The 27,600-nt window shown below is 43.1% G+C and overlaps 2 long non-coding RNA genes across 2 annotated transcripts; one reads left to right on the top strand and one right to left on the bottom strand.

The window, feature by feature from the left end:
• Positions 1 to 10,299: 10,299 nt before the first annotated feature.
• Positions 10,300 to 15,137, top strand: LOC143764408 (uncharacterized). The gene is made up of 3 exons (XR_013213184.1): positions 10,300 to 11,528; positions 12,283 to 12,428; positions 14,810 to 15,137. It is a non-coding gene; the product is annotated as an uncharacterized LOC143764408 (long non-coding RNA).
• A 3,925-nt stretch (positions 15,138 to 19,062) lies between these two features.
• LOC143764420 (uncharacterized) lies at positions 19,063 to 26,242 on the bottom strand. The gene is made up of 3 exons (XR_013213185.1): positions 25,350 to 26,242; positions 24,993 to 25,170; positions 19,063 to 24,731 (listed from the first exon to the last, which is right to left on the bottom strand). It is a non-coding gene; the product is annotated as an uncharacterized LOC143764420 (long non-coding RNA).
• Between the last annotated feature and the right edge of the window lie 1,358 nt (positions 26,243 to 27,600).

Genomic DNA, 27,600 nt, shown 5'->3' with positions numbered 1-27,600 from the left:
CATTATTGCGCAGGTATGAGGTACCGGTTGTGCCTTCCGTTGAGCCTCCTGCTCCGGTGTTGGTTGAGGGTGAGTTGGAGTACGTTGTGGAGAAAATTTTGGACTCTCGTGTTTCCAGACGGAGACTCCAGTATCTGGTCAAGTGGAAGGGATACGGCCAGGAGGATAATTCTTGGGTGAATGCATCTGATGTTCATGCCTCCGATCTGGTTCGTGCCTTTCATAGGGCCCATCCTGATCGCCCTGGTGGTTCTGGTGAGGGTTCGGTGCCCCCTCCTTGAGGGGGGGGTACTGTTGTGAATTTGGATTCTGGGCTCCCCCGGTGGCTACTGGTGGAATTGAACTGGTGTCTTCATCTTCTCTGTTCACCTGTTCCCATCAAGATGTGGGAGTCGCTATATAACCTTGCTGCTCTGTTAGTTGCTTGCCGGTCAACAATGTTATCAGAAGCCTCTCTGTGCTTGTTCCTGCTCCTAGACAACTACTAGATAAGTTGGACTCTTGTCCATGTTTGTTTTTGCATTTTGTTCCAGTTCACAGCTGTAGTTTCGTTACTGTGTTTGGAAAGCTCTTGTGAACGGGAATTGCCACTCTGGTGTTGTGAGTTAATGCCAGAGTTTTGGAGTAGTTTCTGGATGGTGTTTTTAGATAGGGTTTTCAGCTGACCATGAAAGTGTCCTTTCTGTCTTCTGCTATGTAGTAAGTGGACCTCAAATTTGCTAAACCTATTTTCATACTACGTTTGTTATTTCATCTCAACTCACCGCCAATACATGTGGGGGGCCTCTGTCTCCTTTCGGGGTATTTCTCTAGAGGTGAGCTAGGACTAATATTTTCCTCTGCTAGCTTTATTTAGTCCTCCGGCTGGGCTGGGCATCTAGAACCAACGTAGGCATGCTACCCGGCCACTGCTAGTTGTGCGTTAGGTTTAGTTCATGGTCAGCTCAGTTCCCATCTTCCAAGAGCTAGTTCCTATATATGCTTATGCTATGTTCTCTTGCCATTGAGATCATGACAGCCGTGCCCCTGAGCTGGTGGTAGATCCTGCCATTATAAATGAAATAGTTATTAGCCGATACAACCACGAGGAGGTTTAATTCCAATTCATTTTGGGGAAAAATTAGTAACCTCTTGCTGTAAGAAAATTTTTACACACTTTAAACCCTAATTACGGGGAATTGATGAGTATAATGCCTCAATGTCAATACTAGTCAGCATGACATCCGATTTAATAGGAATACCCCCCAATTTTCAAAAGTGGTCCATTGTGTCTCTGATGTAAGAAGGTAGCGTGCCCACAAAGGGTCTTAAGCTGTGTCCAAATAGACCCCCAAGGAAGAATAAAAAAAGGAAAAAAAAAACCAGCATGCTCCTCAATGTAGCTCGATCTGCACAGAAGCCACCACAGAGCTGTAATAATTATAGGGGATAACTCAGGAGACTCTTTGCGTGGAACAAGACAACTACAGGACACAGTTTTATAAGTGGTCTATATTATCACACGGTGATTCAAACAGGTGCAGAGAGAAACTCAAGTCCACAACACTTGGTGCAAATAATAAACGCAGCTTAGCAGTCTATAGGAAACTTCAGAGGAAAATGCAATGAAGCAGAAAGTCTATGAAGCACAGTTATTCTTGAGGATACTTGACACAAATAAATCCTTGTCTTAGTCCAGACACAGATAGATATGGTTATTAGGCAGTTCAAATCATATCTTAGCTCAACCAGGGAGGCCTGGTTAATAGTCTCAGGTTATTGCAAAGCAGAAACAGCTTACATGTCCAGCAAATGCAGATGGAAGTAAACATGAACAGCAGATGAAGGAGGATTACTGGAAACTTGTGTATGCAGCAGGAACTCAGAGCTGAGTAGCAGGATCACCACACAGGTTCACAGGAGCAGGTATATAGCCAGGGAGTAACCAGAGGTCAGGAGCTGGATGCAAGGCAGAATACTCTAGCACAGACTGAAGGCTGGGGTGGAGTTTTATAGCAGGAAGACACAGTGCACATGAGACCAAAGACGCCATCTTGGAAAAGGGCAGTAATGCACAAAAGGTAAAAAATGTTCAGAGTCCTGACAACAGCATTAATTAGACACAGGGAAGGAAAGAGTTGATGCAGTTTGTGATCCACAGTTCATGGAGACATGGTTAACATCATGAAGTCTTTATTCCAAAAGAATTAAAAATCAGTAGAAAATTCACAAATACAAAATACAGGAGACAAACATCCTTTATGATGAAGGAGTGGTGGGGGGGACACACAAAAATGAGGATACCAGATGCATTTCGAACACAAGTGTGTTTCTAGACTTGGCTTAAACTAAGAAGATGGATCAACTCTTTCCTTACCAAATAGATCCACACATTGTCACCAATGCTACCAACACCCAACGCAATGGGTCTCCCTTTGATGGGTGTATTATCTTCATACAGTTTGGGTAGAGCATAAAATGTGGCCATTACCAGGTGCTGAGTAAGAATGAAATACATTTTTTCTGGCTAATCAACTCGTCTGTTTTGGCCTTTTGGAAAATCCCCCTAAGGTTGTTCATAGACTCAGATATTGGGTTTCCCGAAATGAAGGCATACATGGTGCGGTCAGTCAACAGGGAAAGACACATGTTTCTGTACTGGTGGGTATCCAATATGACAACATTGCCCCCCTTGTCGGAAGGTTTAATCACCACTGAAGTATCTTTCTCAAGGGTACATAAGGCTGCCATTTTTTTGTTTTTTACAAATTGTGTTTCTCCTGCATAAAACTGATGTTTTTAATATCATTGGTCACCAACCTAATGTCATCTTAACTTTCTAACGAAAAGGTTGATGTCCTTTGTACTATCAAAGACAGAGGAGTCACTGGTGGGCACAAATGAGAGGCCCTTGCTCAGGACAGACACCTCTATGCTACTTATGGGTCTCTTGGATAGGTTCACAACCTGTTAGTCTAATCTCTGTTGAAGGGAGAGTGACTCCGTAGACGATATGACTGGTCTAAAAAACGGTTCTAGTGGAGGTGGTAGTATACTGTTCCTCCCCCTAAAAAATCCCCTATTTCTGCTCCGTGATGTGTTTTGCCAAATATCTGAGTCAGACTGCTCCGTTTCTGTTGATAGTAGGATCTCATTCCCCACGTTCCAAGCGATCCCCCTGTAGTTGATGTATTTTGTTGTCCTTAAAATCCTGCGGGTCCCTGAGATATTGCTTGTGCTTCCTTTCTTTGATATGATATTGAAATGTTTCAGTGGTAGTCTGCAAAATATTTTCTTTGGTACTAAAGTCACTCTCACTCTTAAAATTTATTTGTTACCCCTATCTGTTCTTTTTATTGAGTAGAACAAAGTTAGATTTTTCTTCAAATATAAGGAACTGCATAAATCTCTAAGAGCTGTTTTTCAGCCTCTTTTTCCCAGTTACTCATTTGTTGTGTGTTTTGGCAATGTAATGCCAATAATAGCATAATCTGCAGACCACTAGGATCTATGCCAAGTTTAATATTGTTCTCTAAACTCTCTATTTCCCACCATGAAACTATTTGCTCCTTGTAGACCTTGGCGAGGTCCCTAAAAGCAGCCATAAATATGGTTGTGCATTTTTTCAAAGTTCTCACAAAACATCTAGATAACTTCCTTGGGGGGGTCTAGTTTCCAATATGGGGTCAGTTGTGGGGGGTTACATCAGGGGCTCTGCAAATAAAACGTGATGCCTGCAGACCAATCCATCTAAGTCTGCATTCCAAAATGCGCTCCTGCCCTTCTGAGCTCTGCCATGCGCCCAAACGGTGGTTCCCCCCACATATGGGGTATCAGCGTACTCAGGACAAATTGGACAACAACTTTCGGGGTCCAATTTCTACTGTTACCCTTGGGAAAATACAAAACTGGGGGCTACAAAATTATTTTTGTGAAAAAAAAAATAAATTTATTTTCACGGATCTGCGTTATAAAACTGTAGTGAAACACTTGGGGGTTCAAAGCTCTCAAAACACATCTAGATAAGTTCCTTAGGGGGTCTACTTTCCAAAATGGTGTCACTTGTGGGTGGTTTCAATGTTTAGGCACATCATGGGCTCTCCAAACGCGACATGGTGTCCGATCTCAGTTCCAGTCAATTTTGCATTGAAAAGTCAAACGGCGCTCCTTCCCTTCTGAGCTCTGCCATGCGCCCAGACAGTGGTTTACCCCCACATATGGGGTATCAGCATACTCAGGACAAATTTTACAACAACTTTTGGGGTCCAATTTCTTCTGTTACCCTTGGGAAAATAAAAAAAATGGGGGTGAAAAGATCATTTTTGTGAAATAATATGATTTTTTATTTTTACGGCTCTGCATTATAAACTTCTGTGAAGCACTTGGTGGGTCAAAGTTATTAATAGATAGAAGGAAAGGGAAGGGTTTGTGTACACAGACTTCCACAGGATGGAGAGGGGAGAAAGATCTAAAAGGGCAGAGCAAACAGGCTATAGGCAAAAAAAGAAATCACACAAAGAAAACATAAATGAAGTACAGCAGATGTGCTGATATATGGCCAGAGTTGGGAAGGAGCCGGGGTGGGGTATTGCTATGCCCGTCCATCAAATTCATGACTTGGTGGTGTTTCTTACGTCAGAAATATTACTGAAGTAACGTTTGTGGTGAGATGAGATCTCAATTTGGGAGATTAGATACCTATGGTATTTCTTTGGAAATACCGGACATTTTGGAGCCAAGTCATTATGAGCTTTTTTCATTTAACATGACTTTTTATTACTTCACCTACCCCAAAAAAGTTTAATTTTTGAAATCAGCAACTTGGAACAAATTCTGTAAAAGGATACGGGGTGAATAAGGATGACATAAAAATACCCCTTTCTATTTTCAGTATGAGATCTACTAAAATCTGTGTTATTTAGGATTTCCCCGTGAAAGTTTAAAAATCGAAGTTGAGCCAAAGTTATTGATGATGAAGCAAACAGGGGTCCTCCCTGACGTTTGTCACTTTAGATAGTTTTCCGTTAGCCATAATAAAAGTAAGCAGAATCCAAACAAACACTACTGTCATAATAACACCAAATACAGAGAAATAACACATAGTAGACAGCCTGACCCTGGGAAAGCTGCTATATTTACCGCACCCTAAAGCCAGCCCCGAATGGGAGATTTAAGACAATGGTTTTCTCTGCCTCCTTCTCTTATCAGTGTTTGTATAAGGCAGTTTTCATAAAGATTAAATCCTGGCATTTAATAAATAAATTGTAGAAGACGATAAATATAATGGAAAGTTCATTTGCAATTGTGAACTTGCTGGAATTTGCCATCAGAAAATGACCTATTGTTTAAGACAGATTTCTATGTTTAATGCATATTTTTAAACATTTTTTATATTATTTTTATTATTTAGATCTAATATATATATTAATACAAAAGAAGAAATCTTGCAATTCCCACACTGGCCACTAGGCCACTGAAGAAATATCATTGTTAAGGGATGGGGAGGAGGTGGGCTGTGACATTCCCTTTTGTGAATGGTGGATCCTGTGTTATCTACTGTATATAGAGGTGTTATCAGTCATTGTACAGGAGGAGGAGGTGAGCTGTGACATCACCTATTGTGACTGGTGGATTCTGTGTTATCTACTGTATATAGGGGTGTTATTATACAGGAGGAGGAGGAGGTGACCTGTGACATCACCTATTGTGAATGGTGGATCCTGTGTTATCTACTGTATATAGACGTGTTATCAATCATTGTACAGGAGGAGGAGGTGAGCTGTGACATCACCTATTGTGAATGGTGGATCCTGTGTTATCTACTGTATATAGAGGTGTTATCAGTCATTGTACAGGAGGAGGAGGTGAGCTGTGACATCACCTATTGTGACTGGTGGATTCTGTGTTATCTACTGTATATAGGGGTGTTATTATACAGGAGGAGGAGGTGACCTGTGACATCACCTATTGTGAATGGTGGATCCTGTGTTATCTACTGTATATAGACGTGTTATCAATCATTGTACAGGAGGAGGAGGTGAGCTGTGACATCACCTATTGTGAATGTTGGATCCTGTGTTATCTACTGTATATAGAGGTGTTATCAGTCATTGTACAGGAGGAGGAGGAGGTAAGCTGTGACATCACCTATTGTGAATGGTGGATCCTGTGTTATCTACTGCATATAGAGGTGTTATCAGTCATTGTACAGGAGGAGGATGTGAGCTGTGACATCACCTATTGTGAATGGTGGATTCTGTGTTATCTACTGTATATAGAGGTGTTATCAGTCATTATACATGAGGAGGAGGTGAGCTGTGATATCACCTATTGTGACTGGTGGATTCTGTGTTATCTACTGTATATAGAGGTGTTATTATACAGGAGGAGGAGGTGAGCTGTGACATCACCTATTGTGACTGGTGGATTCTGTGTTATCTACTGTATATAGAGGTGTTATCAGTCATTGTACAGGAGGAGGTGAGCTGTGACATCACCTATTGTGAATGGTGGATCCTGTGTTACATATGTGGAATTTTTCATTGTTTTTCCCTGCACAGTTAGCACTTCAGGCCTCCAGTTCCATTAAAATGAAGACTACTTGGTTCCCTGTAGTAACCACTGAGAGGATATCAGGGGTTGAGCACTGGGGTAGTGAATGTTCTTGGTTGTGGACCCTTTTGGCTTCAATAAATTATTAATTCAAGTCTCTGTCTAGCCAAAGCTCATCTCCTTTACGGAAACCAGAAAATCCCAGACACAGGTCACAATGTAGCGTCGTACAATGTGGGTTGATACACTGCTAAGAATCATATTACATAATTTGGAAAATCCCATTACTCACATTAAATATCACACGCAAAATAAAAAATGAAAGAATCCCTCCTTTTAGAAATTTGAGAAATTTGACACAAACCATTGTAATAGAAGGTCATATGGTGGCTTTTAATAACTTTTCTTGGAGCATTATATGTAGAGGATCATCCTCAGGTGCAGGGCTGTATTTAGAGTTTATGCTGCCCTAGGCACTTTTAGTGCTGCCTCCCCCATTGGTGAGTATGACACTATCGGCAGTGACTTTAGCAAAAATCGCTGATGTGAAAGTCGCCTTTTGCAGCAGATCCGGCAGTTTTTCCGCATCTGCCGCGTAATGGATCACTTACGGCAACACTGCGTTCGGTCTCATTCATTCCCTATGGGACTTGCGGACATGTGCGGCACTTGCGGTTTTGCTGCGATCCGGCAAATGCGGTACTTGCAGCAATGGAAAAAAACACTGCTAGCAGTGTTTTTTGTATCACCGCAAGTGCAAAACAGCAATTGACGCACATGTCCGCAAGTAGCCATCACTACCTGTCCCTGCACCTTGCTAGCTCATCCCGACCATCCCTCTGACCTAAAACTACACTATAAAGCTTTAGAAAAACAATTTATTAACTGACATATTCCTATGATAATGAGGGCTCCAGGCTACGGCGTAGACTAGGACGGGCAGTCTCCGGGCCTCCATTCTCTCTGTGCACACCCTCAGTCCCTGCCTCACTCCCTGTGCACAGACATCCCTCCACTAGACCCGGTAATCACCGCTCGCAGTAGCATACCGGCAGAGGTGTATCTAGGGTTTCTGGCACCAGGGGCAAAAATTCATTTTGGTGCCCCCCCCTCCGCCAAGGACATATGCGATTTGCACACTCAGTCATGTGCCCACGAGCTCCTCTCCCTAATGCTCTCAATGTTCAGTGAAAAACTGAGAGAAGCAGAAGAGAAGCTCGCTGTCACATGACCATGAATATGAAAATCGCATATGAGTGACGTGTCCACCTGACGACTACTGGAACCTGCAGAGCTGAATCCTGACATCGCAGCTTCTGAATTCTCACAGCTAATGCACTGCGCACTTTTAGGATTCTCCCTTGCCGGTGGACGGTCATGTCAGCACAAGCATGCGATTTGTATACTTCTGGCCACATTACGACTAGACGTTCCCGGCCTCACTCAGTTCATTTTCATTGATGGAGGCCACACATGTCTAGTCAGCATGTGACCGCATTAATGTAAATCCCCAGCACGAGAGAATCCTGATAGTGTGCAGTGCGCACTGTGAGAAGTCAGAAGTCTGCAGTCACAAAGAATGACTGCAGACTCATCACAAACCTGGACATCCCCTTTAATGCTCCTAACATAAATAAAAACATGAGAGTTAGTTAGTATCACAAATAACATTTACATCCAGGTACCTTATAGATGACGTCGCCTCTAGAGTCGTTCTCCTTCTTTTCTTCATCTTGTCCAGACCCCATGATGAGTTTTCTCATCCACAGCCGTCTCTGCAGACTTCCATCTTCTCCGCTCTTTTGCAGAAAATCTCCACGATGCCCTTAAATATACGAGTGTCATTATAATGCTCCTGAATAAAAAATTGCCCCTTACTATATTGTCTGCACAAAATATGACCCCCACACTGTCCCTCTTATGATACATGCTCTTCACACTGACCTCTCCTTTCTATACTGGCCCCCTCTTCACACTGTCCTCTTACACTGTGTCCCCCCTATAGGGCCCAGTATTTATACTCCATATTTATACTCCATCCTCCCACCCTGCATGCATGGCTCCCCCATCTTCCCACCCTGTGTGCATGGCTCTCCCATCTTCCCACCCTGCGTGCATGACTCCCCCATCTTCCCACTCTGTGTGCATGGCTCCTCCATCCTCCCACCCTACGTGCATGGCTCCCCCATCCTCCTCCCCTGCGTGCATGGCTCCCCCATCCATCCTCCTCCCATGTGTGCATGGCTCCCCATCCATCCTCCTCCCCTGCATGCATGGCTCCCTATCCTCCCACCCTGTGTGCATGGCTCCCCCATCCTTCTCCCCTGCGTGCATGGCTCCCCCATCCTTCTCCCCTGCGTGCATGGCTCCCCTATCCTCCTCCCCTGCGTGCATGGCTCCCCCATCCATCCTCCTCCCATGTGTGCATGGCTCCCCATCCATCCTCCTCCCCTGCATGCATGGCTCCCCTATCCTCCCACCCTGTGTGCATGGCTTCCCTATCCTCCCACCCTGCGTGCATGGCTCCCCATCCTTCTCCCCTGCGTGCATGGCTCCCCCATCCATCCTCCACCCCTGCGTGCATGGCTCCCCTATCCTCCCGCCCTGTGTGCATGGCTCCCCCATCCTTCTCCCCTGCATGCATGGCTCCCCCATCCTTCTCCCCTGTCATACTCACCTCTTACTGCGTGGCGCAGAACTTCCCGGCATCTCTGCAGCGTCTTCCTTCCTCTATGAGTGGTCACGTGATACCGCTCATTAAGGTGATGAATATGCGCATATTCATCACCTTAATGAGTGGTACCACGAGACCACTGAAGACAGGACGCGCTGCCGGCACTGAGACAGAATTGCAGCCACCGCTGGAGGAAGGTGAGTATGACGTCTTCAGGGAGGGGGGGCGGGCACTTGACCCCGGACTTTTATAAAAAAAACAAAAAACCTAGCTCAAGTGCGCCCCCCCACATCCTGCCGCCCTAGGCACGTGCCCTCAAGTGCCTAGTGGCAAATACGGCCCTGCTCAGGTGTCTCCATCCATTCAGATCTGCAATATTCTTGACTACGGTAAGAGAAGCTTTGCTTACATACATAGATAGAGATAATGAATGGTTAGGCTCAGTTCACATGAAGCTTTTTTTTTTAAGCCCAGAACAACAAAATTAATGGTTCCCTGCATGCCGGATGCCAATGGATCCCATTGACAATCTTATTTCCATCCTGGAGTCCAAGATTTTACCAGCTGCTGTAGCGTAACTTGCTACTACTATGGTAACATTGCCCCTACATGGAATCTCCAAAACAAATGTGAACATGGCTTTATCTGTAGTTTTATACAGGACTATGTGTTACCAAACTATTCTATACATTTCCAGAGAGTTGTCACAATGTATCATATTCAAAATGTAGAGTCATTATTTATACTATTTTTGTATCTTTTTCTTTCATTCTTAGCAATGTAAGGGCTCATTCAGATGTCTGATTTTTTGGACATGCCTCCATCATTTTCAGTAGACTACTCAGTCTGCAAAAAATCATGGACATGTGGATGGCACCATAAGCTATCACAGGTACAGGAGGTATCCGTGAAAAACCACAGGTAGCACTCGTGCAGAAAAATCGGAAGACTGAATGAGCCCTAAGACAGAGATGGTGCAGAGAGTCCTCTAAGTGGTTTTTAAAATATATGGGTCCTCTTGGAGCTTTCTTAAACTTAAATGATTTTTTTCTCTAAAAATATAATAAAAATGGGGTGACATTAAAGATTTTGGCTTCTACAGCCTCTATGTATCACAGTACATAGCAGATTGCAAAATGAGCTTTGAATAAATCAGTTAGCAGGGTCTTGTCTGCCAATCATGTAATATCTGCTTTGGTTTGCCCCCCATTCCAAAGTTGGAAATTAATCTTTGATGTAGCCGCAGTCAACTTCTTTTAACTCCTTCACTTTTTCCCATCCCTGAAGCGGTTAAAATAAGTAACAAAAGACTGTTTTGCGTCACTCAGGTGGATTCTAGGATTTGTCTGAAACAGACATCACATGCACATATCCTAAGGGCGTGTGCACACTGAGCTTTTTTGAGGCGATCAAAAATGACAATTTTTCTTGCGGAAATCCCTTCAGGAAACACTCCTTCTTTGGAGAGTTTTTGAAAGAGTTTTTCATTCCATAAAGTTTTTGGAAGAATTTCGGAAGACATTTTTTTGAAGTTCTTTTTGCAGCCTTTTTGCTTAGTCAGCACCTAGTTTGTAGTAGATTCCTCCAAGATCTCAAGATTTTGCACAGCAAAAATGCAGAAAATATACTGCTTGAATGTTCCCTAAGTTTTCATTCCTAGAAGCTCATTTTCGACAAATAGACTAGCGGTGAGGGCACATGGAGCAAGTAACCATAACTATATTGTTTTTTAGATTTTTTTTGAAAATGGATGGAAGAAGGCTGTGTCAAGGTAAGTAGCAATTCCTACATATCAGTCTCCTTCCCCCTCTGGCAGCTGTCACTATAATCCCTCATTACATTACCCACTGAAGGTATCTTCCGAGCTACACTCCTGCAGAGACTCTGCACAATCATTTGACAGACACGACAGTATGATATATAGTGTTAAATAAAGTTATTGCAATTTGTGTATTTTTTTTTGCTTTTGTTTTTTTATTTCAGACCATGTTCAATTGGAGCAACCAACGCCATATGGTAACAATTCGATTTCAATTTTATTTCTACTATTCCAATATTGAAATGAAATATCAGCGTATTGGAAATTTCTGGCATAAACATGTACACTGGTTTTCGGTATGTAAGTGTAAACGTCTCGTAATGTGAACGGATCCTAAGCAGAGTATAGGTATTTAGTCATTGTTTTCTGTAATTACAGATGTACTAAATGCCTTCAAGGTGAGCGGTGGATTTCAGAGATTTATAAAAAATGCCCTAAATGAACTGCTGATTGCTAAACCAGAAGAGTCCATCACTATTTTTGAACCAGATGGGAACACTAAAGGTACAAAGGGGGTGAACGTTGGCATTATTAAAGGGGTTGTCATGTACTTTGATGCTGATGACCTATCGGATCCGTGGAGATATGGCACCAAGATCAGCATTTTTCACGTTCTGCGTTGAGGAGATTATTAGCTACAAAAGGAAACAACCACATTCACAAAATGCTCAAGTTTCTGTGGATTTAGAGAAAAAGTTAAACATCTGTATATAGAGACATTATCAGTCATTGTACAGAATAACTATTCACACTCACAACAGGTGATGTCACAGCTCACCTCCTCCTCCTGTACAATGACTGATAATACCTCTATATACAGTATATCACACAGAATCCACCATTCACAATAGGTGATGTCACAACTCACCTCCTCCTGTACAATGACTGATAACACCTCTATATACAGTAGATAACACAGGATCCACCATTCACAATAGATGTCACAGCTCACCTCCACCTCCTGTACAATGACTGATAATACCTCTATATACAGTATATCACACAGAATCCACCATAGGTGATGTCACAGCTCACCTCTAATCTAGATGGGATATGTTTTGATCCTAATGAACCCTGCTGGATCTTATTGACATAATTGGGTTTGTCGGGTTCCATTTTTTCCAGAAAGAATAGTGCAGAGGACTAAGAAATCCGGGTCATTAATAGAAGTTAGAAACACTCTGATATAGAGACAATGTGAACGGAATCTTACTGGAAAAATGTTGTGAAGTCGATTAACGTCATGATTCCGTTTCAGTGGAGCAGGGCAGATTTTACATACACAAATACAGAAAAGATGGAGAGAATATCAGCGGATTGCCGGTAATCATCAGCTGCAAAATAGCAAATAGAAATTACAACTTGGAAGCAAGTAACACAGAAAGCGATACAGTGACTGTCACGGTGAGACCTGAATACGTATTACGTGATTCTCTCTCTTTTCACATCTAAATGTTTCGGGGTATGGGTCTAGGTGAGGATTCGCTTTTTGCGCCCCTAGCTGATGCTTTTGTTGATATCATTTTGGGGTAGATACAATGTTTTGATCACCTTTTATTACCTTTTTTGGGTCGTTGAGGCGACCGAAAAAATGAAAATCTGGAGTTTAGATCTTTTTTTTCCCATTACGTCATTTATTGATCAGTTTAATTTATTTTATATTTTGAGAGATCAGACTTTTACGAATGCAATGAATACGTGTATTTTTTTATTTCTTAATTTTCTTAATTTTTTATGAGGGATAACTTAGGTCATGTGAAGTTTTACATTTTTTTTCATAGTTTTTAAAACTTTTTTTTTAACTTTTATAGTATTTCTTAGTCCCCCCCCAGGGGATTTGAACCTGAGATCGTCCGATCGCTTGCAATAATTGCAGTAATACTGTTATCAACATGGAAATATATAGCAAAAATCACAGTCTCCTTTGAACACCAGCCATGGGCTAGCATTCACATGAGAAACGTCATGACAGGTACAGGGGTCTTCAGCACCGTTGGTCCCCCTGCTCACAGATTGACAGCGGCAATTGACAGGTTAACAGCCACGCAGTTGTTACAGGTAGACGATGGCTGAATAAATCAGCCATCATCTGTCTGCCAGCAAAGATGTGGGCTAGGACTGCGATCAGGGAGATGGCATATGACGTACCCTGTACATCATAGGTCTTTAAGGAGTTAAATAAATTGTGGACATTTTTATAACACTTCAGCCTAGAGATGTTTTTCCATGATGTTTTGACCTCCATCTCCTTACTGGAATGTGATTTGCAACTTTTTTATTTTTTTTTACACTTTTTAAAAAGTCGCAATTTATAAATTTGGTTTAAACTTGGGTAGTTATTTATGTCCACTTTCCCATCCATATTGCAAAAGTGAAGTGAAAGATTGTAAAAAAAAAAAAAATTGACACATTTTGACAGCAAAAAAATACTGGAGCAAAACTCTTGATAAACTACACCATTAGTTTTGAAGAAGCAGCACAGACCGACACGTGGACACCTGTGTACGCCCACAATGTCTGCTGTGCATAGGGACGGAAGGAATATATCCTGAGGGCTGGAAAAGTTGAGATTGAGAAACTTCTGTCCCATTCTGCACGGGGAAACCATTTTCAATTACTGTTGGAAGTTGGAGGGACCTTTTCTAAAAAAAAGTTTTGCAAAGTTTTTGGAACTTTGGACCGCACTCAGTCTGACGACTCACTTATCTAGCAAATGCAACCTGTGCGTCTGGAGAAGTCCGAAGTGCAGCTGCGAGAGAAGTGGTCAGGACCTGGGGTACGAAGGGTCTGCGGGAATTGCTGCTTGGCTGATCTTTGCTCTCTAGGGGCTTTTTCCAGTACCGCGAATATGCAATAATCAATTTTGCAATTTTGATCAGAACCGGACTTCACTTAAAGGGAACCTGCCAGCGGATTTTTATACCCCAAAAGTAATGTCTTCACAGGAAAGTACCTGTATTGATGATTACTTCCATACCTTTATATTACAGTTCCATGTCTCCTTTGTTATGTAATCTATCAGCGACTTCTTATGAAAAATTCTCGTAAATGCAGGGGGGTTTGTCTGCACTTTACAGCTGTCTGGCCTCTTTCTCCTCCTGCCAGTGATTGACAGGTCACTCTTAGTTGTGACCTGCTCCCCCGACCAACATTTCATGCAGCAGCCATCATTATTAGGGGGCGCAGTAACATCCTAATGACATTGCAAGTACTGGAATATCCATCTGTGCATGCACCGCTGCCATAGATGATAGCGCTAGCGCAGGATTTCAGGTCACAAAGACCGAGATCTCGTGAAGGCACCATCACTACCAGATGCGGAACACGTGCAGATGTATATTCCGGCTCTCGTAACGTCATCAGGATGTTTACTGAACATGTAGTGACGGTTTCTGCACTAAATCATAGCCGCAGGAGGATGTCGAAAAGAAGAGCGACCTGTCAATTACCAGAAAGAAGCCGGAGCCGGGAGGAGAAACAGGCTGGAGAAGTAGTAGAGCTGTAAAGTTAGACCAGTCCCCTGCACCGGCGATCTCATTTGCATAAGATTTTGCCGATGGATTAAAAGAGAATGAATACATGAATTTGTAAAATAAAGGTTTAGAAGTAATCATGATTACATGTCATTTACTGTGATGACATTACTTGCTGACAGTTTCCCTTTAAGTATCGAATAAATTAAATTTGCTCTACCTTTCAGCTGTAATTTATATTATAAATGTTGCACTGTGAGTCTTTATTTATGACGATTACTGATTTAATAATCAACTATGTTTTAATAACAGGAGGGTCAATTGCCACAAGAAATCCCATCAGACGCCAGCGGATTGGTTTTCTACATGCAGGAATATTTGGAGGGGACTCGAAATTTATGTTTTGAGTCATCATTAAAGAAAGGATTGTACCTAGCATGGAACAAAGAAAAGAAGTTGATTCTTAAGCACCGAGTTCCTTCTGACGAAACCATAAGTTTTTTACTTGTTTAAGAAAAAAAAAACGGAAAGCAAGTAATAAATCTTAAAAACATTGCAAAAAAGGTGAAAATCGACTCACTAACCGAATCAAATAAAATACCGCCTTCATCCCCTGAAAATCAACATACTCCCATCTTTGCCTGATATGATTTTAACTCTTTGCCGTCTCCATCCATCATGGAAGAGAATGGCATCCGCGGACCAGTCCCTGAGCGAAAGTGTTTACACCTGCAATAAGGACGGAATATACGGCCAACCTGAATATATTTTATTGATCTGGTTAAAAATACACAAATCTGAGAAAAATTTCCATGAAAGAAAAATATGAAGACAATGCAGAAATAATATTCTGCTTCCATTTTAACACCCCCGAACTTGATAATAGGAATTAGTAAAAAGAGGGCGGTAAAAGACGTCCAATGATGCAGTGGTGGAGCCGCTCTTTGGCGAAATCATGCTGGCCGGTCCCACTTCGGGTTTGTTTGACGTCCCGAAGGCCAGGTACATCATATCTTGCCACATTTATGGGTATAGTGGTCTTTCGCTCCCCCTGTTCTTCCGCAGCTGCAGCCAGGAGTTATTGAATGTTATGGAGGGGTTTCTAGGTTTAGGCATAAGGACTAACAGGCAGGTAGTTGCTAAATACCTGCCTCTTCTTCACGGGGAAGACCTCCGATGACACAGCCGACCATTCTCTTTCTTGACTTCATCTCTCGTCCACAGAGCCGGTTTGCTCTGTCAATGGAAATGTCACGCTGATGGGTTTGGACCCACAGTGCCACGGGCCGGGCTTACCCTGGAGGGGAATGACTAAGGGACTACCGGGTGTTCACTAGAGCTTCCAGTGGTGAGGACAGCTTGGCTGCCGGTAGTAACAGGTACAACTCCAGGGCAGTCCCCGGGTCTGCAGCAACTGATCGTAGGGTCAGACATGGGTACGAGGTGGATGGAGGCAAAGATGTGGTCAGACAATTGGGGTCAGGGCAGACAGCACGGTTCAATGTACGTAGCTGGGGTCAGGAGCAGAGAGCTCAGGATAAATGGCTAGGCAAGCCGGGTCACAAAACAGGAGAGACAATAAAAGATACCACCTTACAGAAATCTAGACAGAAACTGAACCAGAACCTTAGATCAGGTGAGGAGTGGTAGGATGAGCTGACTGATATAGCACCTGCTGGTTGGGGATAGCCCGGGGGATCTCACCTCTCCAGGACACAATGGGGTTAAATATCTGCAGAAAGTGGCTGTGCCTCCCTATAGCCAGGTGGAGACTTACCAGCAGCAGGAGGATCCAACAGTGTTGGAAATACTAAAAGAGGCAGCTCAGCAAGACAGCCTGCAACTGGTGAGAGCAGAGCGGTGAGTAGGGCAGCGCTTACCACCTGTGCGAGTCACCAATTCCTCTCAATTAGGCAGCATGGAGCCGGGTGTCAATCAGCATGACATCCTCAGAGACACACCGTCAACTTAGCAGAGGGAAGAAAAGACTGCTCTGTCGATATGACGTCAACGGAAGCCACTGAATCACTGGCAGGAGTGGTCTGTTAGTGCCCTGTGCCGGCAGAGATCTTCACCTACCTGCTTGTTAGCTCTTAGCCCTGTATGCAAAAATAACAGTCTCAAATAAATCAGCTTAAAAATGGTGCAGGAGATAAGGGTTAAAAGACTTTGCAAATACGGAGTTTTCCAACAGACAAGTTATAAAGGAATGATTACAGCCATTTACCTTTTCAACATACTTTGACACTGATGTTGCCACGTGTGATTTCTGCACCCCAGTAATATATCGCCACCATAATAGGAAAGCATCAATGCAATCCAGGATCTCTAGAAGAAGCTTGTGTGAAGGAAGGGGTCGTGGTACTGCTCTGCTATCGCTCACATATCCTTCATCATCAGGACACAGATGTGTTTTAACAGATCGACATTGAAGGAAAAGAGCCAAGATAACTACTTAGTCTTCCAAGTCAGTGTTTAGGCAGTTACAAGTACACAGTGAATACAAAGCTATTTTGACAACCAGCCACAAACTGGGCTGAAACTTGGCCATTCTGCACTGTTTTCACTCCATTCCTGTGTAACATTGGCTATCACTTAGCAAAACGATGCAACAGTGATTTAACTCTTATACGGAACTTAGAATATGTGGATTATTGTGATTATGACACTATGTGTATTGTTAACACCTATATTTATATAGGTGATGTCACAGCTCACCTCCTCCTCCTGTACAATGACTGATAACACCTCTATATACAGTAGATAACACAGGATCCACCAATCACAATAGGTGATGTCACAGCTCACATCCTCCTCCTCCTGTACAATGACTGATAACACCTCTATATACAGTAGATAACACAGGATCCACCATTCACAATAGGTGATGTCACAGGTCACCTCCTCCTCCTGTGCAATGACTTGTATATAGAGGTGTTATCATAGATAACACAGGATCCACCATTCACAATAGGTGATGTCACAGCTCACCTCCTCCTTGTTACATCTATACTCACCCCTGTCGGCGCCTCAGTCACCGCTACGTCCCTCTCTTCAGCCGGCGCTCCCTCGTCACTCCCGGCTCCTTCCTGGTCCGGGTCCCGGCGTGTGTCTCGGCGTGCGCGTCGGCGCGCCTCCCCACTGCTGCCTGTCACGCGCCCAGTCTCCTCCCATCTTCTCCTTAGGGACCGGGCGCGCGCACACTCCCTTCCTTTATCCCTGGCTGCGACCTGACCCGGCAGGGTTACCTGGCCAATGGGAGGCAGTCACTTACTATTTCAGGCCGCCCTTCCTTTGTGAAGGCGCCTGATTGTTTAGTTAATCTCACCAGAGGTTCTCTGTGTCTTGGCTCTGCACTCAGGTCCATTTCTAGCCCGTCTAGTCCCGTTCCCTGCCTTCCTGCTCAGTGCTCCGTTCCCCTTCTCCCTAGTAGTTCCCCAGTCGCTTCCGTCTCCTTGGTTTCTCCCTCCACCTTCTCCTTTTAGTCCTCTCTTCTGTTTATTCACTCTTCTTGAGCCGATCCCTGGTCCTGGCATCCGTAGTACTGGTTACCTTCGAGCCTGCTCCCTAACTATCCCTGTATAGGGGTTGTCCCATCTGGTTTGCTCGCTCGAGGGAGGTTCGGTATTACGGACCAGTGGGTCCACTCTTGTTTTCTGCATCCGCGTGACACTCCTCCTGTACAATGACTGATAAAGGTACCTTCACACGAAGCGACGCTGCAGCGATAGCGACAACGATGCCGATCGCTGCAGCATCGCTGTTTGATCGCTGGGGAGCTGTCACACAGACAGCTCTCCAGCGACCAACGATGCCGAGGTCCCCGGGTAACCAGGGTAAACATCGGGTTGCTAAGCGCAGGGCCGCGCTTAGTAACCCGATGTTTACCCTGGTTACCAGCGTAAAAGTAAAAAAAAAAAACAGTACATACTCACCTGCGCGTCCCCCAGCGTCTGCTTCCTGACACTGACTGAGCTCCGGCCCTAACAGCACAGCGGTGACGTCACCGCTGTGCTTTCACTTTCACTTTAGGGCCGGCGCTCAGTAAGTGTCAGGAAGCAGACGCTGGGGGACGCGCAGGTGAGTATGTACTGTTTGTTTTTTTACTTTTACGCTGGTAACCAGGGTAAACATCGGGTTACTAAGCGCGGCCCTGCGCTTGGTAACCCGATGTTTACCCTGGTTACCAGTGTAAAACATCGCTGGTATCGTTGCTTTTGCTTTCAAACACAACGATACACGGCGATCGGACGACCAAATAAAGTTCTGGACTTTATTCAGCGACCAGCGACATCACAGCAGGATCCTGATCGCTGCTGCGTGTCAAACTAAACGATATTGCTAGCGAGGACGCTGCAACGTCACGGATCGCTAGCGATATCGTTACAAAGTCGTTTCGTGTGAAGGTACCTTAACACCTCTGTATACAGTAGGTTAAACAGCATGTACTATTTACAATAGGTGATGTCACAGCTCACCTCCTCCTCCTGTACAATGACTGATAACACCTCTATATACAGTAGATAACACAGGCTCCACCATTCACAATAGGTGATGTCACAGCTCACCTCCTCCTCCTGTACAATGACTGATAACTCCTCTATATACAGTATATAACACAGGATCCACCATTCACAATAGGTGATGTCACAGCTCACCTCCTCCTCCTGTACAATGACTGATAACACCTCTATATACAGTAGATAACACAGGCTCCACCATTCACAATAGGTGATGTCACAGCTCACCTCCTCCTCCTGTACAATGACTGATAACACCTCTATATACAGTAGATAACACAGGCTCCACCATTCACTATAGGTGATGTCACAGCTCACCTCCTCCTCCTGTACAATGACTGATAACACCTCTATATACAGTAGATAACACAGGATCACCATTCACAATAGGTGATGTCACAGCTCACCTCCACCTCCTCCTGTACAATGACCTTTGCCCAGATTATAGCATGCTCAGATTTCACTTCTAAACAAACAAATAGGGTCTGAGTCAGTCTATTGCTGCTAATGTCCACGTGACTGCTGAGATTTAACAGTAAGTAGTATTGTAGTCTAATGTTTGGCCTAGTGGTCAGTGGGGAAATTGCAATATTTGTTATTTTGTTTAAATGTAGATATGAATAATAAAAAGGTAATATAAAAAATATGTAAAAACAAATTTAACACCAGGCGATGTGCTACCAATAACAACGTTTTTTTGTTGGCATAAATTATCTCACTCCCCGATGAACACGCGTTTTGCTCATTGTGAGGCTGAGTGCTGGAATATGCACACACGCTGATAATTAGGAATGGGAGGTCTTAGCTACGCTTGTTCGCCAATCATTGGCTTTCCTAGTTGCGTCTCTATACACAATTTAGTTTGTTTGACAAAGATTTTTTTTTTTAAACCATTTTTTAAAGGCAACGTCCCATGTCTACTCCCAGATTTACAAGATGAATTGCTTGTTCCAAAGCAAAAGATACAAATCACAAACTCTTCACATCAGTAATCTCCTGGATAATGTCCAACTGGTTCCACCTCCCGGCCCAGTTCTTGACATTACAGCTGTGTCGAGTAAAAGGACATGAGATGTTTGTATAATACTGCTTATTTGTGTGGTGCCCGGGTGTGGGAAGACAACTATATACAGCTCTGGTAAAAATTAAGAGACCACCACATCAAATCCCTGTCATGGGCAGCCCAATCTCCAGACCTGAACCCCATTGAAAACCTCTGGAATGTAATCAGGAGGATGATGGATAGTCACAAGCCATCAAACAAAGAAGAACTGCTTACATTTTTGCACCAGAAGCAGTGTGAAAGACTGGAGGAAAGCATGCCAAGACGCATGAAAGCTGTGATTAAAAATCATGGTTATTCCACAAAATATTGATTTCTGAACTCTTCCTGAGTTAAAACATTAGTGTTGTTTCTAATTGATTATGAACTTGCTTTCTTTGCATTATTTGAGGTATGAAAGCACTGTGTTTTTTTTAATTTTGACCATTTCTCCTTTTCAGAAAAAAATACAAAATGTATTATTTGGAAATTCGGAGACATATTGTCAGAAGTTTATAGAGTAAAAGAACAATTTACATTTTACTCAAAAATATACCTATAAAGAGAAAAATCAGTCAAACTGAACACTTTGCAGTGGTCTCTTAATTTTTGCCAGAGCTGTAGTTGACGGTTGCTTGTTTGTGGGTAGGAATCGCCCGTGTACTTCAGCGTTTAGTTATTGCCTGGGAAGAGATGGAGAAACTTTCCTGCATTGGACTTTCACTAACTTCTCTAGAGCCTTGCTGCCATCTAGTGGTCAAATTGCAGAACTACAGTCCCCCAACCATTATTTTGATTTACTACGCTTTGCTTATATAGTGCCGTCATATTCCACAGCGCTTTACAGACATTATCATCGCTGTCCCCATTCGGGCTAACAATTTAAATTCCCTATCAGTATGTCTTTGGAGTGTAGGAGGAAACCCACGCAAACACAGGGAGAACATACAAACTCCTTGCAGGGCTCCGGTATCTTCCATGTGCAGCTTGTTCAGTATTTATCGTCGGCTCTGGCTTCTCCTGTAACATAATTATCACCTCCACAATGTGCAGAGTCCAGGTAATAAAATATATTAGAATATGTTACACTGCAGCTAAAATATGATTTTTATCATGTTTGAAAAGCATTATTGTAAAACGTCCAACACTTCATACAGAAAGACGCCTTCTGCCCATGTCCATCAGTATTTCTAAAAACCAACAACAACAAAAAAAGACACAAAGACCCCGGATGTTAGCCCCTTAGTGACGGAGCTAAATTTTTGAAATCTGACTAGTGTCACTTTATGTGGTAATAACTCTGGAACGTTTCAACATATCCCAGTGATTTTAAGACTGTTTTTGCATGACACATTATACTTTATGATAATGGTAAATTTAGGTTGATATGTTTTGTGTTTATTTATCAAAAATATCAGTAATTTAAGAAAAATGTCAAAAAATTTGTAATTTTCAAACTTTGAATGATTATCCCTTTAATCCAGATGATTATACCACAGCAAAACATTAATAAATAATATTTCCCACATGTCTGCTTTACATCAGCACCATTTGTAAAATGTTCTTTTATTTTGTTAGCATTTTAGGAGGTTTAAAAATGTAGCAGTAATTTTTCATTTTTTCAAGGAAATTTACAAAATTTATTTTTTTAGTGACCTATCCATGTTTGAAGTGACTTTAGGGGTCCCATATATTGGGAAACCCCCAAAAGTTATACCATTTTAAAATCAGCACCCCCTGACATATTGAAAACTGCTGTCAAGTAGTTTATTAACCCTTCAGGTGATTTTCAGGAATTAATGCAAAGTGGTATGACAGAAATGAAAATGTGTATTTTTACCACCTAAATGCCTCTAACTTCTGAACAGATTACTACAGCTGTCAGACTCTAAGGCCGCTATTTGGTCGTGAATTGCAATCACAAACATCAGTACCACACAATCATGATCTGAGGGTGCTGATGGGGATAAAGAGGAAGCCCCCACACTCTGTTAACCATTTATATGATGTAGTCACTATTGACAGCAGCATCTAAGGGGTTAAACAGGTTTGGACGGTGCAAACACTGATTGTGGCTTATACAGAAAGATGTCAGCTATAGTGTACAGCCGACAGCTGCTGGATTGGCACCTGTGTTGGGAGGCTATTCTCTTAGGGTAAGTGCACACGTTGCGGATTCTGCTGCGGATTTTTCCGCAGCGGATTTTGAAAATCCACAGTGCAAAACCATTGCGGTTTTCACTGCGGATTTTCACGCGGTTTCTTCTGCGGATTCCTCTGCGGGTTTTCAACTGCACTTTCCTATTGGTGCTTGTTGAAAACCGCTGTGGAATCCGCAGAAAGAATTGACATGCTGCGGAAAATAATCCGCTGCATTTCCGCGCGGAATTCTCTGCAGCATGTGCACAGCGGTTTTTTTTTCCCATAGGTTTACATGGTACTGTAAACCTTGGGAAAACTGCTGCGGATCCGCAGCGTCAAATCCGCTGCGGATCCGCAGCAAAATCCGCAGCGTGTGCACATACCCTAATATCTCAGGTCAGTTAAAAGACGTATTGGCGGTCATTAAGGGGTTAGACAATAATATACTGGATCGCCCCCCCCCCTAGCAGGGCAATGGGGTACCCGGCACCGGGTCCTTCTCAGTTCTGGGGATGTCACGGTGGCCCGACCCGGTCCGTGGCCCTTTGAGGGGCATCCAATTAAAGGTGAAGTTTGTATAGTGTTCGAGACGCCACCTGTGGTATTCGGTCAGGGTGACCGACGCTGCTTAGGTGTCCGCTGGGGTGATGTTGTGGCATCTAGATGGTGTACCTTCCCACAGGTGAAGTATGCCCCCAGGGCTTCCCAGAAGTGTAGATGGTGATGGTGTAAGGCGCGGTGAATAAAGAGGACACAAGGTTGCAGTCTCTTTACCTTTTACTGAAGGCTTCAGCATCCGCAGCCTGGAGCACTGGTCACAGGGCAGGCAGAGTCCAGCCGGTCCGAAGGCACATCCAGAGTTCCCTTATCCAGGTGGAAATCAGTAGCCTTCCTACTAGCGCCTGTGTGTTGTAGTACCTCCCTGCTGAGCACCACGGGATAGTCCTCACAACTGTCGTGGATGTTTCTGATGTTCTCTCTCTCTCTGTCCCCCAGATGGTATGGATAGGACAACCCATATGACTGGGATAGCCTGAGGCTTGTTTGTAGGGACCCTAGAGACGCCCTGACCCCCACAAGTTGCCACTGTGTCTTCTTAGGTATTAAGGTCGGGCAGCCAACTTGGAATTAACTGTCCTGCCGGTCTCTGAAGTAATGCGTAGAGTCTATTACTCCCTCGGTGTTCCAGCCACCGGCTACGCGCCTCAGAAGGATGTTGCCGATCTTGGGGCAGAACTCCTCCCCGTAATATCTCCTTGTGCTGTGACTTCGTTTCTCACTCTCCACAATACAATTCCTTTCTTGTCCTTTCTTAGGATGCTGCCGCAATGGGTGCAGGCGCAGCTCCGTAGCTCTCTATCTCGTGCTAGGCCTCTGCCAGGATCCCACCCGACAGGGACCCTCTGTCTGCAGCTCAGATGTTCCTCCTTCTCCCCCTGTCTGCCTGACAGGTCCTCTCTGGGTCAAACCCAGGCAGCTTCTCCCTCACTTTCTATCCAACCCACCAGTTTTACCCGTATGTCAGGAGTGGCCTAATAGATAGAAGCAAGGCTCCCCCTGGTGGACTGGAGTGTGAAGTGTAGTGTGTGACTTGTGATACCTGGTCAGGTGAACTCCTTTAGTACCATCAGATGTAATATTACTCCCCCTGGTGGAAGAGCAACATTACTGCAACGACCAGGACTCTGGGGCACTGCACTACGATTAGGCATTATATCTTAGGGTTTGTTCCCACAGGGCGTGTACACATCGGATTAGGAAGAGCCGCTGCTCATTAAAGTGTCAGCGCTGTGAATGAGGCTGCCCGACGGGAGTGGTGGATGGAAAACTGCGGACATGCCACAAAAAATAAGCTCTGTCAGAACATATCCTTAAAGGGAAACTGTCAGCAAGTTTTTGCTGTGTAATCTGAGAGTAGCATAATGTAGGGACAGAGACCCTGATTTCAGCATTGTCTCATTTATTGAGTGGTGTTTTGCTCTTTCAATGAAATCAGTGTTTTATCAGCAGGGGTTTATCACTACAGGACTGGGTGTATGATGCCTCCTAGTCCAACCCCGCCCCCATCACTGATTGGTAACTTTCTGCCTCTGCACAGTGTACACAGAAAGCAGGAAATCAGGGGTGTGGGCGAGGTTATAAACAACTCAGCATTCAGAGCTCTGCAAGATCTGTAGCAGAGAAAACTGTCATTTTTATAGAAATGACAGCAAGTAGTTTTTGTTTGTTTTTGTAAAACTGGTGGCAGCTTATATCAATTCCTCACATCTCTCAAGATCTCCACTGAATATTTTACTAAATGGCTGCATGCAGAAATCTTGAAAAACTTGTGAAATTGATACAGAGGGTACAGGACATCTGTAAAATTGTATACACTTCCCTCATTACTTAAGGAACAAAAATAGAAATCTTGCAATGTTCACATTGGCCACTAGGCTCAATACTAGACTCACACGTCCTGTTCTGCACAAAAGACTATCAGTCTCGTTATCATCACAGACAGAATTATGATGACTGATAACACGCCCTCCTCCTGTACAATGACTGATAACACCTCTATATACAGTAGATAACACAGGATCCACCATTCACTATAGGTGATGTCACAGCTCACCTCCTCCTCCTGTACAATGACTGATAACACCTCTATATACAGTAGATAACACAGGATCCACCATTCACTATAGGTGATGTCACAGCTCACCTCCTCCTGTACAATGACTGATAACACCTCTATATACAGCTGATAACACAGGATCCACCATTCACTATAGGTGATGTCACAGATCACCCCCTCCTCCTGTACAATGACTGATAACACCTCTATATACAGTAGATAACACAGGATCACCATTCACAATAGGTGATATCACAGCTCACCTCCTCCACCCATACAATGACTGATAACACCTCTATATACAGTAGATAACACAGGATCACCATTCACAATAGGTGATGTCACAGCTCACCTCCTCCTCCTGTACAATGACTGAGAACACCTCTATATACAGTAGATAACACAGGATCACCATTCACAATAGGTGATATCACAGCTCACCTCCTCCTCCTGTACAATGACTGATAACACCTCTATATAAAGTAGGTCACACAGGATCCACCATTCACAATAGGTGATATCACAGCTCACCTCCTCCTCCTGTACAATGACTGATAACACCTCTATATACAGTAGATAACACAGGATCCACCATTCACTATAGGTGATGTCACAGCTCACCCCCTCCTCCTGTACAATGACTGATATCACCTCTATATACAGTAGATAACACAGGATCACCATTCACAATAGGTGATGTCACAGCTCACTTCCTTCTCAATGACCTTTGCCCAGGTTCTACACAAACAAATCGGGTTTAAGTCTTTGTATTGCTGCTAATGTCCATGTGATGTGAGGTCTAGTGGCCAGTGAAGTCAAAAGTTTACATAGACTAAGATTACAATGCCTTTAAACAATTCTGGACTGCCCATATGATGATGTCATGTGTTTGGAAGCTTCTGATAGATGTTGCCAAAAAACCTAAGCTTCCAAACACATGACATCATCATATGGGCAGTCCAGAATTGTTTAACCCCTTAGTGACGGAGCCAATTTTTTAAAATCGGACCAGTGTCACTTTATGTGATAATAACTCTGGAACAAATCCCAGTGATTTTGAGACTATTTTTCCGTGACACATTATACTTTATGATTATTGTAAATTTAGGTTGATATGTTTTGTGTTTATTTATGAAAAATATCAGAAATATGAGAAAAACTTTTAAAAATTAGCAATTTTCAAACTTTGAATGATTATCCCTTTAATCCAGATAGTCATATCACAGAAAAACATTAATAAATAACATTTCCCACATGTCTGCTTTACATCAGGACCATTTGTAAAATGTTCTTTTATTTTGTTAGCATTTTAGAAGGTTTAAAAATGTAGCTGCAATTTTTCATTTTTTCAAGGAAATTTACAAAACTTATTTTTTTAGGGACTTATCCATGTTTGAAGTGCCTGTAGGGGTCCCATATATTGGGAAACCCCCAAAAGTTATACAATTTTTAAAACAGCACCCCGTGACATATTGAAAACGGCTGTCAGGTAATTTATTAACCCTTCAGGTGCTTTTCAGGAATTAATGCTAAGTGGCATGACAGAAATGAAAATGTGTATTTTTACCACCTAAATGACTCTAACTTCTGAACAGATTACTACAGCTGTCAGACTCTAAGGCCACTATTTGGTCATGAATTGCCATGGCAAACATCAGGGCCACAAAATCAAAATCTGAGGGCACCAATTGGGATAAAGAGGAAGCCCCCACACTCTGTTCACCATTTATATTGATGTAGTCACTATTGACAGCAGCATCTAAGGGGTTAAACAGATTTGGATGGTGCAAACAGTGATCGTGGTTGATGCAGAAAGTTGTCAGCTATAGTGCACAACCGACAGCTGCTGGATTGTCACCTGTATGGGGAGGCTATTCTCTTATATCTCAGGTCAGTTAAAAGACGTATTGGCTGTCATTAAGGGGCATAGTAATCTTAGTGTATGTAAACGTTTACATAATTACTAGGTGATCCCAATTGACCTAAAAGAGTTTATCCTGATTTCATGGTAGAAATTGATAAAAAAGATGCAGATGTGTCTTTTTATATAGTGTATATAAACTTCGTAAAATCTGATTAGGACAATAGATTATTTTTCAATGACACCTTCGCATTAAGAAATGAAGCTAGTGTGGCAGTACGGGTAATCTTCACGTGTAATATATGTCTGGAGACTAATAACAGTGTCAATAAAACCAAAATCTAGTGACATCTTCCTATTATGTCCGTCTATTAGGTCCAGGAGTAATCAGAAAAAAAAGTGCAGACACCAAGAGCTGAAGATTCCCGCACCTTCGTTGCCTCTTCATCAGCAGCTATAAATGAAAACCTTCTATAAATTGTCCGCCGTTTGCCATTTCCTAAATGTATTTTCGACGTTTGATGAGAAATTCTATTAACACGACCATATTATGGAGAAAGGCGTCATAGGTGCTGATCTACGGTTTCTTCATTTCCGTAAATGTCATATTGCACGTAGTGTTATAACGAGGTCTGTACTGGGCTGATAACGTCTCTTGCATGAAATGTAGATGGACTACACGATTTCACATTAATGTTAAAAGGGTTTTCCATTTTCCCAATAGGGACTTCTTAGTTAATTAGAGGGTTGGTTTTTCTTTACTTGGCCAGAGAGGAGATTTGTTAAAAAGAGCATCTCTTTCCCTGGAGGACCGCATGTAATGCCTAATTATTCCTGTGGGGGTGCTGTAGTAAGACTGAATGCTTACATAGATTTTGAGGAAATCCGGTAATTGTCCAAAAAAACCTTTTAACAATTAGG

The sequence above is a fragment of the Ranitomeya variabilis genome, chromosome 4 (assembly GCF_051348905.1).
Source record: "Ranitomeya variabilis isolate aRanVar5 chromosome 4, aRanVar5.hap1, whole genome shotgun sequence".
Classification (NCBI taxonomy): domain Eukaryota; kingdom Metazoa; phylum Chordata; class Amphibia; order Anura; family Dendrobatidae; genus Ranitomeya; species Ranitomeya variabilis.
Note: the sequence above shows the minus strand (reverse complement) of the source record. Positions and strands in the feature narration are given on the sequence as shown.